The 13,394-nt window shown below is 46.7% G+C and overlaps 1 protein-coding gene across 1 annotated transcript in view; it reads right to left on the reverse strand.

Annotated features, from left to right (window-relative positions):
- ADAM12 (ADAM metallopeptidase domain 12) overlaps positions 1–12,400 on the reverse strand; it is a 387,837-nt gene extending 375,437 nt beyond the window's left edge. Inside the window, exon 1 of the mRNA XM_061162904.1 lies at positions 12,353–12,400. The gene's annotated coding sequence lies outside the window, so the exon portion shown is untranslated. The remainder of the gene's footprint in view (positions 1–12,352) is intronic.
- Between the last annotated feature and the right edge of the window lie 994 nt (positions 12,401–13,394).

Below are 13,394 nucleotides of genomic sequence, written 5' to 3' on the forward strand. Positions count from 1 at the left end.
TGCAAAAAGGCAAAATAGTTGTTTGACAAGGCCTTAAAAACAGCTGAGAAAAGATGAGACGCTAAAAGCAAAAGAGAAAATGAAAGCTATACCCATCTGAATGGAGAGTTCCAAAGAATAGCAAGGAGAGATGAGAAAGACTTCCTCAATGATCAATGCAAAGAAATAGAGGAAAACAATCAAATGGAAAAGACAAGAGATCTCTTCAAGAAAATTAGAGATACCAAGGGAACATTTCATGCAAAAATGAGCACAATAAAGGACAGAAATGGTATGGACCTAACAGAAGCAGAAGATATTAAGAAGAGGTGGCAAGAATACACAGAAGAACTCTACAAAAAGATCTTCATGACCCAGATAACCACAATGGTGTGATCACTCACCTAGAGCCAGACATCCTGGAATGGGAAGGCAAGTGGGGCTTATGAAGCATCACTATGAACAAATCTACTGGAGGTGATGGAATTCCAGCTGAGTTATTTCAAATGCTAAAAGATGATGCTGTGGAAGTGCTGCACTCAATATGCCAGCAAATTTGGCAAACTCAGCAGTGGCCACAGGACTGGAAAAGGTCAGTTTTCAATTCAATCCCAAAGAAAGGCAATGCCAAAAAATGTTCAAACTACTGCACAATTACACTCATCTCACATGCTAGCAAAATAATGCTCAAAATTCTTCAACCCAGGCTTCAACAGTATGTGAACCATGAACTTCCAGATGTTCAAACTGTATTTAGAAAAGGCAGCGGAACCAGAAATCAAATTGCCAGCATCCGTTGGATCATTGAAATGTAAGAGAGTTCCAGAAAAACATCTAATTCTGCCTTATTGACTATGCCAAAGCCCTTGACTGTGTGGATCACAAAAAATTGTGGAAAATTCTTCAAGAGATGGGGATACCAGACCACCTTACCTGCCTCCTGAGAAATCTGAATGCAGGTCAAGAAGCAACAGTTAGAACTGGATATGGAACAACAGACTGGTTCCAAATTGGGAAATGAGTACATCAAAGCTGTATACTGTCACTTTGCTTATTTAACTTCTATGCAAAGTACATCATGCAAAATGCGGCTGGATGAAGCACAAGCTGGAATCAAGACTGCCAGGAGAAACATCACTAACCTCAGATATGCAGATGACACCACACTTATGGCAGAAAGTGAAGAAGAACTAAAAAACCTCTTGATGAAAGTGAAAGAAGAGAGTGAAAAAGTAGGCTTAAAACTCAACATTCAGAAAACTGAGATCATGGCATCTGGTCCCATCATTTCATGGCAAATAGATGAGGAAACAATGGAAACAGTGAGAGACTTTTGGCAGGGGCGGGGAGGGGGGGCTCCAAAATCACTGCAGATGGTGACTGCAGCCATGAAATTAACAGACGCTTGCTCCTTGTAAGAAAAGCTATGACCAATCTAGACAGCATATTGAAAAGCAGAGATATTAGTCTGCCAACAAAGGTCTGTCTAGTCAAAGGTATGGTTTTTCCAGTGGTCATGTATGGATGTGAGAGTTGGACTATAAAGAAAGCCGAGCGCCAAAGAATTGATGCTGTTGAACTGTGGTGTTGGAGAAGACTCTGGAGAGTCCCTTGGACTGCAAGGAGATCAAACCAGTCCATCCTAAAGGAAATCAGCCCTGACTATTCATTGGAAGGACTGATACTGAAGCTGAAACTCCAATACTTTGGCCACCTGATGTGAAGAACTTACTCACTGGAAAAATCCTGATACTGGGAAAGATAGAAGGCAGGAGGAGAAGGGGATGAGATGATTGGATGGCATCACTGACTCAATGGACACGTGTTTGAGCAAGCTCCAGGAGTTGGTGATGGACAGAGAAGCCTGGCATGCTGCAGCCCATGGAGTCACAAAGAGTCAAGAATGAGCAACTGAAATGAACACTGGGTAAATCAAAATAAGTCTGCACTACTAAAAACAAAAGCAAAGTCCACCTACCACCACCCCACTGTATTTGTTTGATGAGAGATGTGCTTCGGAATGGTAGACTAGGGACTTTCCTGGTGGTCCAGTGGCTAAGACTCCATGCTACCAATACAAGGAGCTCAGGTTCCACCCCCTGATTTAGGCAACTAAATCCCATGTGCCACAACTGAGAGATTGCATGCTTCAACTGAGAGCTCGTGTGACACAGTTTAAGATTCCACATGAGACCCAATGCAAATACATAAATGAACTAAGGCGATCACACGTCCTGCAACTAAGATCCAGCAGAGCCAAACAAATAAATAAATATTTTTACAGAGTAGACTAAAATACTAGACAACAATAAGAATAAATAGGAGAGACAATGAAAGACATGGAAGCATTCTCAGTTCGTGGAGGTGTTTGGGAGGCAGCCAGAGTCCCCAGCTACCTTTACACTTTGTTACCTGAAGTGCAACATTAAAGGTTTAACACTATTACTAAATTGTGGAAAACAGATATGCAATCTCTAAATTACTAGAGCTGGAAAGAAGTAGGTGTAAATAACCCTTGAGCAATATCATGCATGCATGCATGCTAAGTCACTCCAGTTGTCTGACTCTGCAAGCCTATGGACCACAGTCCACCAGGATCCTCTGTCCATGGGATTCTCCAGACAAGAATACTGAAGTAGGTTGCCATGCCCTTCTCCAGAGGCTCTTCCCAACCCTGGGATCAAACCCGCATCTCTTATGTCTCCTCCATTGGCAAGTGGCTTCTTTACCACTAGTGCTACTTGGGAAGCCCTCAGCAATATAATAGGACACAGAAAAAAAAGGTGTGGAAAAAATATCAAAATTCAGCAAACTTTTAGTAAACAGAGAACAAAGTGGAAGAAGAGTTCAAAGGTCACAATACACACGAAGCAATAGACCTCGTGAGCTAAGGGCAGCAATCATAAAGTTGTAAAATCCAGGCATATATTGTTTAAAATAGACAGATGTTAAATATAATGACGTGGAAAATTTGCAACTGAAGAGATAGGCAAAGACATACCAGGAAAGTATAAACCCAAAGAAAACTGATGTGGTAATATATATAAATTGGTACAACAAGTTTAGAAAGCAATGTAGAAATATAGATCCAAGTAGAAAACTGGCTTACTCTACAACTCAACCATTCATCTGTTGTCGATTTTCTAGAATTCACCTACATGTGAAGAGATAAGCATAAATATCCTTGGACCAGGCTTCCCAGGTGGCTGAGCAGTAAACAACCGGCCTGCCAAGGCAAGAGACCTAAGAGACAAGGGTTCAGTTCTGGGTTGGGAAGACGCTCTGGAGGAGGAACATCACAACCCACTCCAGTGTTCTTGCTTGGAGAATCCCATGGACAGAGAAGCCTGGCAGGCTACAGTCCACAGAGTCACAAAGACTTGGACATGACTGAAGCGACTTAGCACGCATGCATCCTTGGGCCAGTGCAATATCAAAAAGCAGGGGAAACGTATTTATCCATATAGGGGTGTACAACTCATGGTTTAACCATTCAATTAAAAGGAATGAAGCAAGCACATGTATCAGTAAGTCTTCAAAAGTACAGTGATTTTTTTTTTTTTAAGCGAGTTGCTGGAGGCTGCTGTATACAGTAGGGTAGCACTTATATAATATTTAATATAGAAATAATATCAAATATTTATTAAGGATGCTGCTGCTGCTGCTGCTTAGTAACTCAGTCGTGTCCAACCCTTTTCTACCCCATGGACTGTAGCCCGCCAGGCTCGTCTATCCATGTGTTTCTCCAGGCAAGAATACTAGAGTGGACTGCTATTTTCTTCTCCAGGGGATCTTTCCAGCCCAGGGATCCAACCTGCATCTCCTGCTTGGCAGGCAGATTCTTTACCACTGAACCACCTGATGTAAACATATATATATATATATATATATATAAATTTCAGAGTAGTGGTTGTCTTTTCAGAAAGAGGATAAAGAACTGGATGGCTGGAGAGAATGGGGGATGGTTACAAATAATCTTTAACATTTTACATCTTTAAATGTGAAAAATTCTGAAGCATAATAAAATCTGCTTGACAGGAAGAGTATGGGTGTGTAACTTATTCTACATGCTTTTCTCAGCTCTTAACGATATTTCACGTTTTATGAAAGAATGGGTAATGGGGCCAAAATTCTTTTTTCATGACCATATCTCAAATTTTACTGAAAAGGGTTGAACAAATGATTTTAGTTTAGAAATTCTGGTCAGCTTGCCTTATTTCAGGCATATGTGTGGTCCATCCACCAGAGTGTAGCTGCATTTTAAGATGTAACACAGACTGTAAGTTCTGATACAGCCTCTCAAGAGCACCACCAAAACCCCCAGGATTGAAGAAAGCAAACCCAGGTTCTCCGATGACATTCAGGTTCTTATGACAGAGGCCTCATGAGAAATGCTTCATCCTATCCTGGTTTTAACCACAAGTACAGCAAAACACAAAACAAGGAATCTTTTGGTAAAACTGCAGGCTGTTATTTACCACGCCCTGCCAAGAGAGGATGTCAGGGTGTATCACAAACAGTTCTAAGAATGGTTCATCTAAAGGGATTGGAGAGAGCAATGCTTCCAGGACAGACGGAAGGTCCAGAGTTGGTCCAGTGAGGCTGCCCAATTTTTTAAGCAGTTGCCTAGAAACTCAGTTCTTATTGTCACCTTTGATGTTGTTCACTCGCCAGGGTGCATGGACTGGGTGACCCCAGGGACTGCAGCACACCAGGCTTCCCTGTCTCTCACCATCTCCCTGGAGTTTGCCCAAGTTCATGTCCACTGAATCGGTGATGCCATCCAACCATCTCATCCCCTGTCTCCCTCTTCTCCTTCTGCCCTCAGTCTTTCCCAGCATCAGGGTCTTTTCCAGTGAGTTGGCTCTTTGCATCAGGTGGCCAAAGTATTGGAGCATCAGTTTCAGCGTTAGTCCTTCCAATGAGTATTTAAGGTTGATTTCCTTTAGGATTGACTGGTTTGATCTCCTTGCTGTCCAAGGAACTCTCAAGAGTCTTCTCCAGCATCACAGTTTGAAAGCATCAATTCTTTGGCACTCTGCCTTCTTAATGGCCCAGCTCTCACATCCACATATGACTACTAGAAAGACCATCGCTTTGACTATATGGACATTTGTCTGCAAAGTGATGTCTCTGCTTTTCAATACACTGTCTGGGTTTGCCATAGTTTTCCTTCCAAGAAGCAAGCGTCTTCTAATTTCATGGCTGCTCTAATTTAGAGCCCAAGAAGAGGAAATTTGTCACTGCTTCCATATTTTCCCCTTCTATTTGCCATGAAGTGGTGGGACCAGATGCCATGATCTTAGTTTTGTTTTTTTTTAATGTTGAGTTTTAAGTCAGCTTTTTACTCTCCCCTTTCACCCTCATCAAGAGGTTCTTTAGTTCATCTTCACTTTCTGCCATTAGACTGGTATCATCTGCATATCTGAGGTTGCTGATAATTTCTCCTGGAAATCTTGATTCCAGCTTGTAACTCACCCAGCCCAATGTCGCCCTGGGAGGACATAAAAGCTTAAAGGATAAACAAAATGTCAATATGATGCTAAATTATTCGGCTTCTCCATCTCCTCGATCAATTGGAGGCAATGTTTACTGGACATTAAATACAGCCAAGGAAGCGGGATGAAGAATACGCTGGGGTGAGTATAAGGACTGAAGCGGCAGCCTGTCAAAAAGCATGATCTTCACGGTGCACATTTCAAGTGACAGCGTTTATAAAGTACACTATCATTCTGTTTCCAAGTAAACTACCTACAGGCTCAATGCTAAAGACATTTAATTATTTTTAAGATAGAATATATAGATGACAGAACGTGAACAGCGGTGAGGCTAAGACCTGGTCCCCACCGTGAGAGAGCCTGGGGATGGCCCTTGGCAGACACTCAGCCATCAAAACTGTGGTTTCCTCCTCTGTGCAGTGAGGGCAGTAACAGCACCAGCTGCAAGATGCCTCCCCAGGGACTGAATGAGATAGTGCAGGCAAAGACCCTGCAAGAGCTCCCAGCACCGGAGCACTCAGTAATAACTGTGGGCAGGTATTAAAACTTTGGCATCTTGGCCTGCATGCTCAGTCGGGTCTGACTCTTTGTGACCCCATGGACTGTAGCCTGCCAGGCTCCTCTGTGCATGGGATTATCCTGGCAAGAATCCTGGAGTGGGTTCCCATTTCCTCCTCCAGGGGATCTTCCCGACCCAAGGATCGAACCTGTGTCTCCTGCAGCCACTGCACTGGCAGGCGGATTAAAACTTTAGGGTTTACAACATACTAAACAAACACACATAAAGAAACAGCTACTACAAATGCAGAGAAACTACTCCCCAAACATTCTGTATAGATTATATCAACTTCACTTTCTCAAACCCAGAGAGCTAATAATTAAGAACTGTGGATCCTACAGAGCCGTTTCATATAGCTTTCTGTGGGCACGCAGCCAAGGGGCTACCCATATGGTATAGAAGGAACATGGGAAAGTGTTTCTCACACCTGTCTTTATAAATCAGATACTGCAGGAACAATTCCGCTTAAAGAGGCCTCTGGAATGTACTATGATACAAAAACAACAACAAAAATTTTTTTTGCAACTGTAATGAGTTCATTATGGCATCATCCACACCAGGAAGAAATGTGCTTCGCTTCTTTAGATGATGTAGTTGCATTCCTGAAAAAATATACTTACAGTTTCCACAGCTGCAACATCTATCTAATTAGGTGCATGTTGACTTTGAGTATTTATAGATTTTTAAAGGAAAGTTTTGAAACATTTAAAAATGAATGTAATTTTTGTTTCCACAAGGAAGGGCTAGAAAGCACCAAATGACAACTGAGTTGGGGTGGGGGGGTGGGGGAAGCACGTCTGTACACAGGGTGTGGTAATAGAAGCCTGCGCCGACTTTTAAATGCCCAGGGCAGACTCCGAGGTGTTTATCTGCACTCCCTCCTGAAACCCTATAAAACAAATAATCATCATAAAAACAATTTAATAAAAAACAGAGTTGGAGAGAAAACAGCAACACACAGGAGGAAGCAACAGGGCTTTAGGAGAGGGGAGGCCAGTGATCACCTCCACCGCAGAGGGCAGACAGGTGGGAGTCCTTCTGCCCGGAGAAGAGGGAAGCCGTCTAGGAGGGGAGATAAGTGCCAAGAATCTTGGAAAGACTTGGGCATGGGAGGCGCCAGACACGTCTAATGGGCAATACCGTCTAGGCTGAAAGACCATCCAAGGCAACGTTAGAGCGGCAGGTCCCTTGCAAAGGCACCACGTAGGTGACTGCCTCTCCCATTTCATCAGACAGGAGATGTATTTTCTGGAGGCTCTGAAGCAGAGAAGTTCTGTATACCAGGACCCAGGCACTGCTGAGAGTGAGGAAGTGGTAGCAAAGTGCCAAACTAAAAGCAAAAGGATTTTTAAAAAGAAAAAAAAAAAACAAAGTACACTCATGGGTGAGACATCCGCCTTAACCCCATCCCACTGCTCAGCTCACAGGCCCTGTAGCTAGGCAGGCTTAGCTCCCCAGCTGTTTGCAGTTTAGTCTCTAAGTCATGTCCGACTCTTTGCAATCCTATGGACGGTAGCCTACCAGGCTCTTCTGTGAATGGGATTTCCCAGGCAGGAACATTAGAGTGGGTTGCCGTTTCCTTCTGCAGGGCATCTTCCCGACCCAGAAGCTGAACCCACGTCTCCTGCTTGGCAGGCTGATTGTTTACCACTGAGCCACCTAGGAGTGGTAGCAAAATTCTTTTTTGGAGAAACTGACCAACCTAAGAAAAAAGACATAGTCCGTGATGTATGGAGGTACCCCCAACAAAATGTAGGCCAACCATTTACTAAGCTCATCTTTGAAGCACACAGAAGTTTCAATCAACTTTTTAGTGTCTCATTGTTAAATATAAACAGATCGCCAAAATATAGACATGTGACGCAAGTCAAAGACTATACCAGATAGGAGGGTGGAGAACTAACAGAATAAAATCAGTGACACAAGGTTTAAAAAGTAAAAATTAATATATGCTAAGAATTCACATAAATCTTGCATCCGTTATGAAAGAAAAAAAGGACAGAATCTTATTTTTTAAAAAATAGAAAATCGATAGAACAAGAAACATTCCATGGAAATTAAATACATAGTAGCAGAAATAAATAACTTGAGTAGCGGGGGGTTGAAAAGTGAAATTAAACAAACTCTCCCAGAAAGTTGAACAAAGTAAAGGAGATGAAAAGTAGCGGAGACAATTAGAGGATGTTTTCAGGAAGTTGGGACATATAGCTAATAGCAGTTTCAGAAAAAAGCATGATAAGAACAGTAAGGAAGAAATAATAGAAGCAAGTATGTTGGAATTTTACAGCATGAATTTTCAACCAGAAAGTATCAGCATAACTACTGATAAGAATTTAGCTAAAGCACATTATCGTGAAATGTAAAAATACTGGGAATTAAGATGACAAAAGCTTTGAGAAGGAAAACAGGCTACATATAGAGGATTAACAATCACCAAGCTCTCAACTTCCCAACGGGCACAGAGACAATGAAGAAATGTCTTACAAAACATCGAGGTATATGACTTCAGTCTTGGAATGTTATTCCTAAACTAACAAAGGTGATATAGATATATTACCACTTTTAATATATATGTGTGCGTCTGCTCAGCTGTGCAGTTGGTCTGACTCCATGGACTGTAGCCCGCCAGGCTGCTCTGTCCATAGGATTTCCCAGGCAAGAACACTGGAGTGGGTTGCCATTTCCTCCTCCAAGGGATCCTCCTGACCCAGGGATCAAACAAGAGTCTCCAGTGGCTCTTCCCTTGGCAGGTGGATTTTTTATCACTGTGCCACCTGGGAAGACACACACAGGTGTGTGCATGTGTGTGTGTGTATTGTTGTTGTTTAGTCGCTAAGTTGTGTCCAACTCTTTTGGGACCCCATGGACAGAGTAGCCTGCCAGGCTTCTCTGTCCATGGGATTCCCCAGACTAAATATATATGTGTATATATATATATGTATATGTGTGTATATATATATGTATGTAAACACCAATGTGTACAACTAAAAATAATATTTTTTCTATCTTCCATGCAGCGAGCATATGTCACAGTCTAGCCAAGAAAAAATCTGTGACAAAGGCTTCTGGAAATATTCTTATCTTCCCAATAAAATAGATTTAGCGATTCTGTTTTTTGCTGCTTCTGCCTTATCACTCCCAGAATGCAGATATAATGCCAAAATGTACAGCAGCCATCATGAGGCCACGAGGCGCTAAGGAAGAAACCAAAGGTCGACATGTAAGTGAGGCAGACCAAGCAAAAGCAACGGCTCAGGTCCCTGATGGAAGGAAATCACAGAACATTGTGTGGCACCACCATAAGCATGTTCGCGGTGCAAACATGAACGCTGTTTTTTCAAAGGGTGGCAATATTATGTTGGGAAGTTGGAAAGAAGAGAAGCCCGTGGGGCTGGAGTAGAGATAGCAAGGGAGGGGGGATGGTGAGAAAGCAGATAACAGGAAAACAGGCGATAGGTTATCCAGAGGTTTGGATTTTCTTAAGAACCGTAGAAAGCCACTGGAGAGTTTTAAACAGGAAACCAGCACGATCCAACTCATGATTGAAATAGATGACTTTGGCCGTGGTGCTGGGAAGAGTACGCCGAGCAGGGACAGAAGGAGAAGCCAGCAGATGGGTTAGGAGGTAACTCCACTCGGATGTGAGGCTCCACAGAAGACATCAAAGGAAGGGAGAAACAGCAGCCAAAGCTGGGGACGGCCTCTTGAAATGGTGGGGCGGGGAAACATGGGTAGATGAAAACACACTTTGGAGGTTGGTGGCTTATGGAGGGACAGGCACAGACTCAGGATGACCTACGTGTTTGCATGGCATCTGGAAAAGGCAAGGAACCTTATTACTGAGTTGGGAAGATAGGGGCAAGGGGTGGAGAGTATCTAGGGTTCTGTTTTGGACCTGTTAAGGCTTGCTCGGTGGCTCAGCTATAAAGAATCCACATGCAATGCAGGAGACTTGCAGGAGATGTGGGGTCCATCCCTGGGTCGGGAAGATCCCCTGGAGAAGGAAACGGCAACCCACTCTGGTATTCGTGCCTGGAGAATCCCATGGACAGAGGAGCCTGGAGAGCTACAGTCCATGGGGTCTGGAAAGAGTCGGACATGACAGAGCAACTAAACAACAGTAACAAGAAGGACTGAGATGCCATTAAAGGGGACCAAAAGGGAACGGTTCTGGGAGACACAGAGAGATAAACCCCCAAATATACCCCATCTTCACCAAGTGGTAATTCGTCCCTCTCTCTTGCCAACACAAAGAGATGCCTCATTACACATTTGGGTTTTTAAACAACCTCCACGCTCTGATTTGGTGCACCGACTAATTTAAGACTTGATAGTGAGAACCCAAGGATAAACAAGCAGTGAATCCTGGGATATCTCAGCATGTAATCACTCTAAATGTTTCAGCTTAACTGGTTTTCTAGTGAAAGTGTTACTCACTCAATCGTGGCCGACTCTTTGCATCCCCATGAACTGTAGCCCGCCAGGCTCCTCTGTCCATGGAATTCTCCAGACAAGAATACTGCAGTAGGTTGCCATTCCCTTCTCCAGGGGACCTTCCTGCCCCAGGGATTGAACCTGTGTCTCTTATGTCTCCTGCATTGGCAGGTGGGTTCTTTACCACTAGTGACATCTGGGGAGCCCCACGACCATTCTAAAGGTTTTGGTTTAATTGGTTTTCTATTCTGAGTCACAGCTATCCTAGGGAAAAACTCTCTCAATCAAAGCTGCAGCCATAAAATAATAAAAGTTCTTCCTCCATGAAATAATTTCCCATTATTAGCTTGACTTAGTAAACATTTTCCTCTTTAAAAAAAAAAAAAAGCATTTATTGTCCATGTTCAGTGGACTTCTGTTTATGTGTACAGAGCGTGTGCCAAGGCCAAGACCACCTCAGGCACACTCTGAGATTGTTTCAGTTTTTTTTTTTAAAGTTCTTTCTCAATAAATATTCAAAAGGACCAATTTGTACAAAAGTCTTTCAAAACACTTTGGATGACTATTATTTTCACTTGCAGGTCAGAGAGTTATTCAACTCAACAGTCAGCAGTATTTTTTCTCGGCTTTCTCATTGCTTCTTCCTTGCTTTGAGCAATCCTTTTATTTAATCATTAATTCCAAATTGGTCTTCACCGGCATGTGGATTTTAATGCGAGCTGGGTTTTAGCCACGTTACAGTAGATGCGGTGGAGGGGGAGGGTAGAGGGTAGCCGTGGCAATGGCAAAACTAAACGTACCCTAAGATGGTAACGGTTCTTGATTGAGGCCAGTTGCTGAAAAATCAATGCCTGTGATACAGAACCATAGAAATTTGGAGCTGGAGATGAGGCAAGCCTTTCATCTCCAGGCCGACAGCGCCTCCGGCGGTAGAAAGACGGCGGTGGCGGGGACGGACCGGGACCCGCAGAAACTTGCGAATTTTTAAAAAGGCACCTGCTGTTTGAGTTCTCATCGTGCAAAAAGATCCACAGGTGCCCGGTTTTAAGGGCAGACAATTGGGGGAAACCTAGATCTTTATAAAACGGCCATAATAGCCACACTTTAGCTTAACTTGGAGTTAAGTTGTCGCTTTACACAAAGTTGATTTAAGCGACTAGTTGGCAGAGAACGTGACGGAGCGGCGGGAGACAGAAAGATTCTGCTCAGGTTTGGCCGCCGCGGACCACGGTGGAGCTATCCGGAGTCCGAAAAAAGAGGGAAAGAAAATTAAAGAAGTGAGCAGGAGAGTCCTTTTTTTTTTTTTTTTTTTTTTAGGTGGAGAGCGCCGTGGGACGCGGCGGGCACACCCGCGGGCACGGGGGTGGCTCACCTGCGCGGTGACGGCGCGTCCCCCGCGCAGTGGATCCGAGGGGGAGGCAGGGGCGGGCTGGAAACCTCAGTGAGAGGTGGCCCGGGGTCAGAGATGGGGGTCGGGGGAGGCTTCATCAGGGACAGGGTGAGAGGACCCGCGCGCATCCTCCGGGGCGACACGTGTAACTGTCAAGGCGGAGAGACACTCTGGAAGATGAGCCCCGGGAGGGGAGGGTGCGCGAGCGGCCCGGAGGCTGTGCCCCCCGGCTCCGCGCAGGCGGCTTCGGGGCCCCGAGCCAGGGGCTCCCTCCTCCCGCCGGGAGCTGGCACCTGGGCGGTGGGCGAGGGGTGAGCGGCGGGGGTCCCGTCCGAGCCGGGTGCCTAAATCCCGGCGCTCCGCAGCTGAGTCCCCGCGCGCCGCCATGCGCCCCTGAGTGTTCCCCCCGCCCCAGTGGGGCGCGCGGAGCCCCGGGAGGACCGGTCCCCAGCGGGCTGGCGGGCGGGCCGCCGCCTGGGCTTGGCCACTTACCTCGGGCCGCGCGCGGCGCCAGCAGAGCCCCGGCCAGGGCGAGCAGGAGGGCGCGGGCGGGGGGCGCGGGCGGCGGGCGCGCGGCCATCGTCGCCGGCCTTCGGTGCAGCGGCAGCTCTCGGGCCGGGCGGCGGGCGCTGCACCATCCCCCGCGGGCGCCGGGCAGGGGCCGGGCGTCGCGACCCGCGGGGACTTCCTGCCGCGGGGAGGCAGCTCCGAACCCCCTCGCGCAGCGCCCCGGCCGCGGAAGAGCTCGTCTAGGCTTTCATTTTTTTTTTAAAGAAAGTTTTCCCTTGGCGTGTGTGTGTGCGCGCGTGTGTGCGCGCGCGCGCTGTGCTAGCACGGGCCAAGCCTTGACCGTTGCAATTAATGAGCAAACTGTCCGAGTTGGCCCCGGGACGAGGAAGATCGTTAGGGCGAGGAGGCAGGCCTGTGAAATGGATCCACGGCCCGCAGTCACCGTTCTCCTGACCACGGAACAAATTATCGTCTCCCCCGCCCGCCGGCGGCGTCCCGCGGGTCCTAGAGACCGCTCGGGGTTCCCCCCCAACCCCCGCCCAGGGTCCCGCCCAGAGCCGGCGCTCGCCCACCCCCGGGGCGGCTCGGGGCTGGGCGCCTCCTGGGCCGCTCGCCCCGGCGGCGGCGGCGGCACAGACGTGGCTCGGTGGCGGCCGGGCGCAGGAGCGCACACACATCCCCGCCCCGGGGTGATGTGGCCGCGGGGCCCCGGGCGCCCGGCTGCCAAGAGCACACGCGGCGGCACGGTCCAGCTTTCCAGTCTGAGGCTGGAAATGATGACTCGGCTTGCTCGCTCCAGGCTCGCCGGGAACCAGCGGAACGCGGGTAGCCGGTCTGAAAGGCTGTCGGCCGCTCCCCCGCCGGGCCGGTCCCCTAAGTTCCCAAACGGGGATATCCCCTGCCTGAGATTGAATTTGGACTTGAAGACACGCGACTTCTGGGCATGCTGCTTTTGAGGCGTTGCTTTAGGTTTTACCATCATAGATTGGATCACGTTTCTCTTCCAGGGCATGAACCTCCCCCC

The sequence above is a fragment of the Dama dama genome, chromosome 15, assembly GCF_033118175.1.
Source record: "Dama dama isolate Ldn47 chromosome 15, ASM3311817v1, whole genome shotgun sequence".
Lineage (NCBI taxonomy): Eukaryota > Metazoa > Chordata > Mammalia > Artiodactyla > Cervidae > Dama > Dama dama.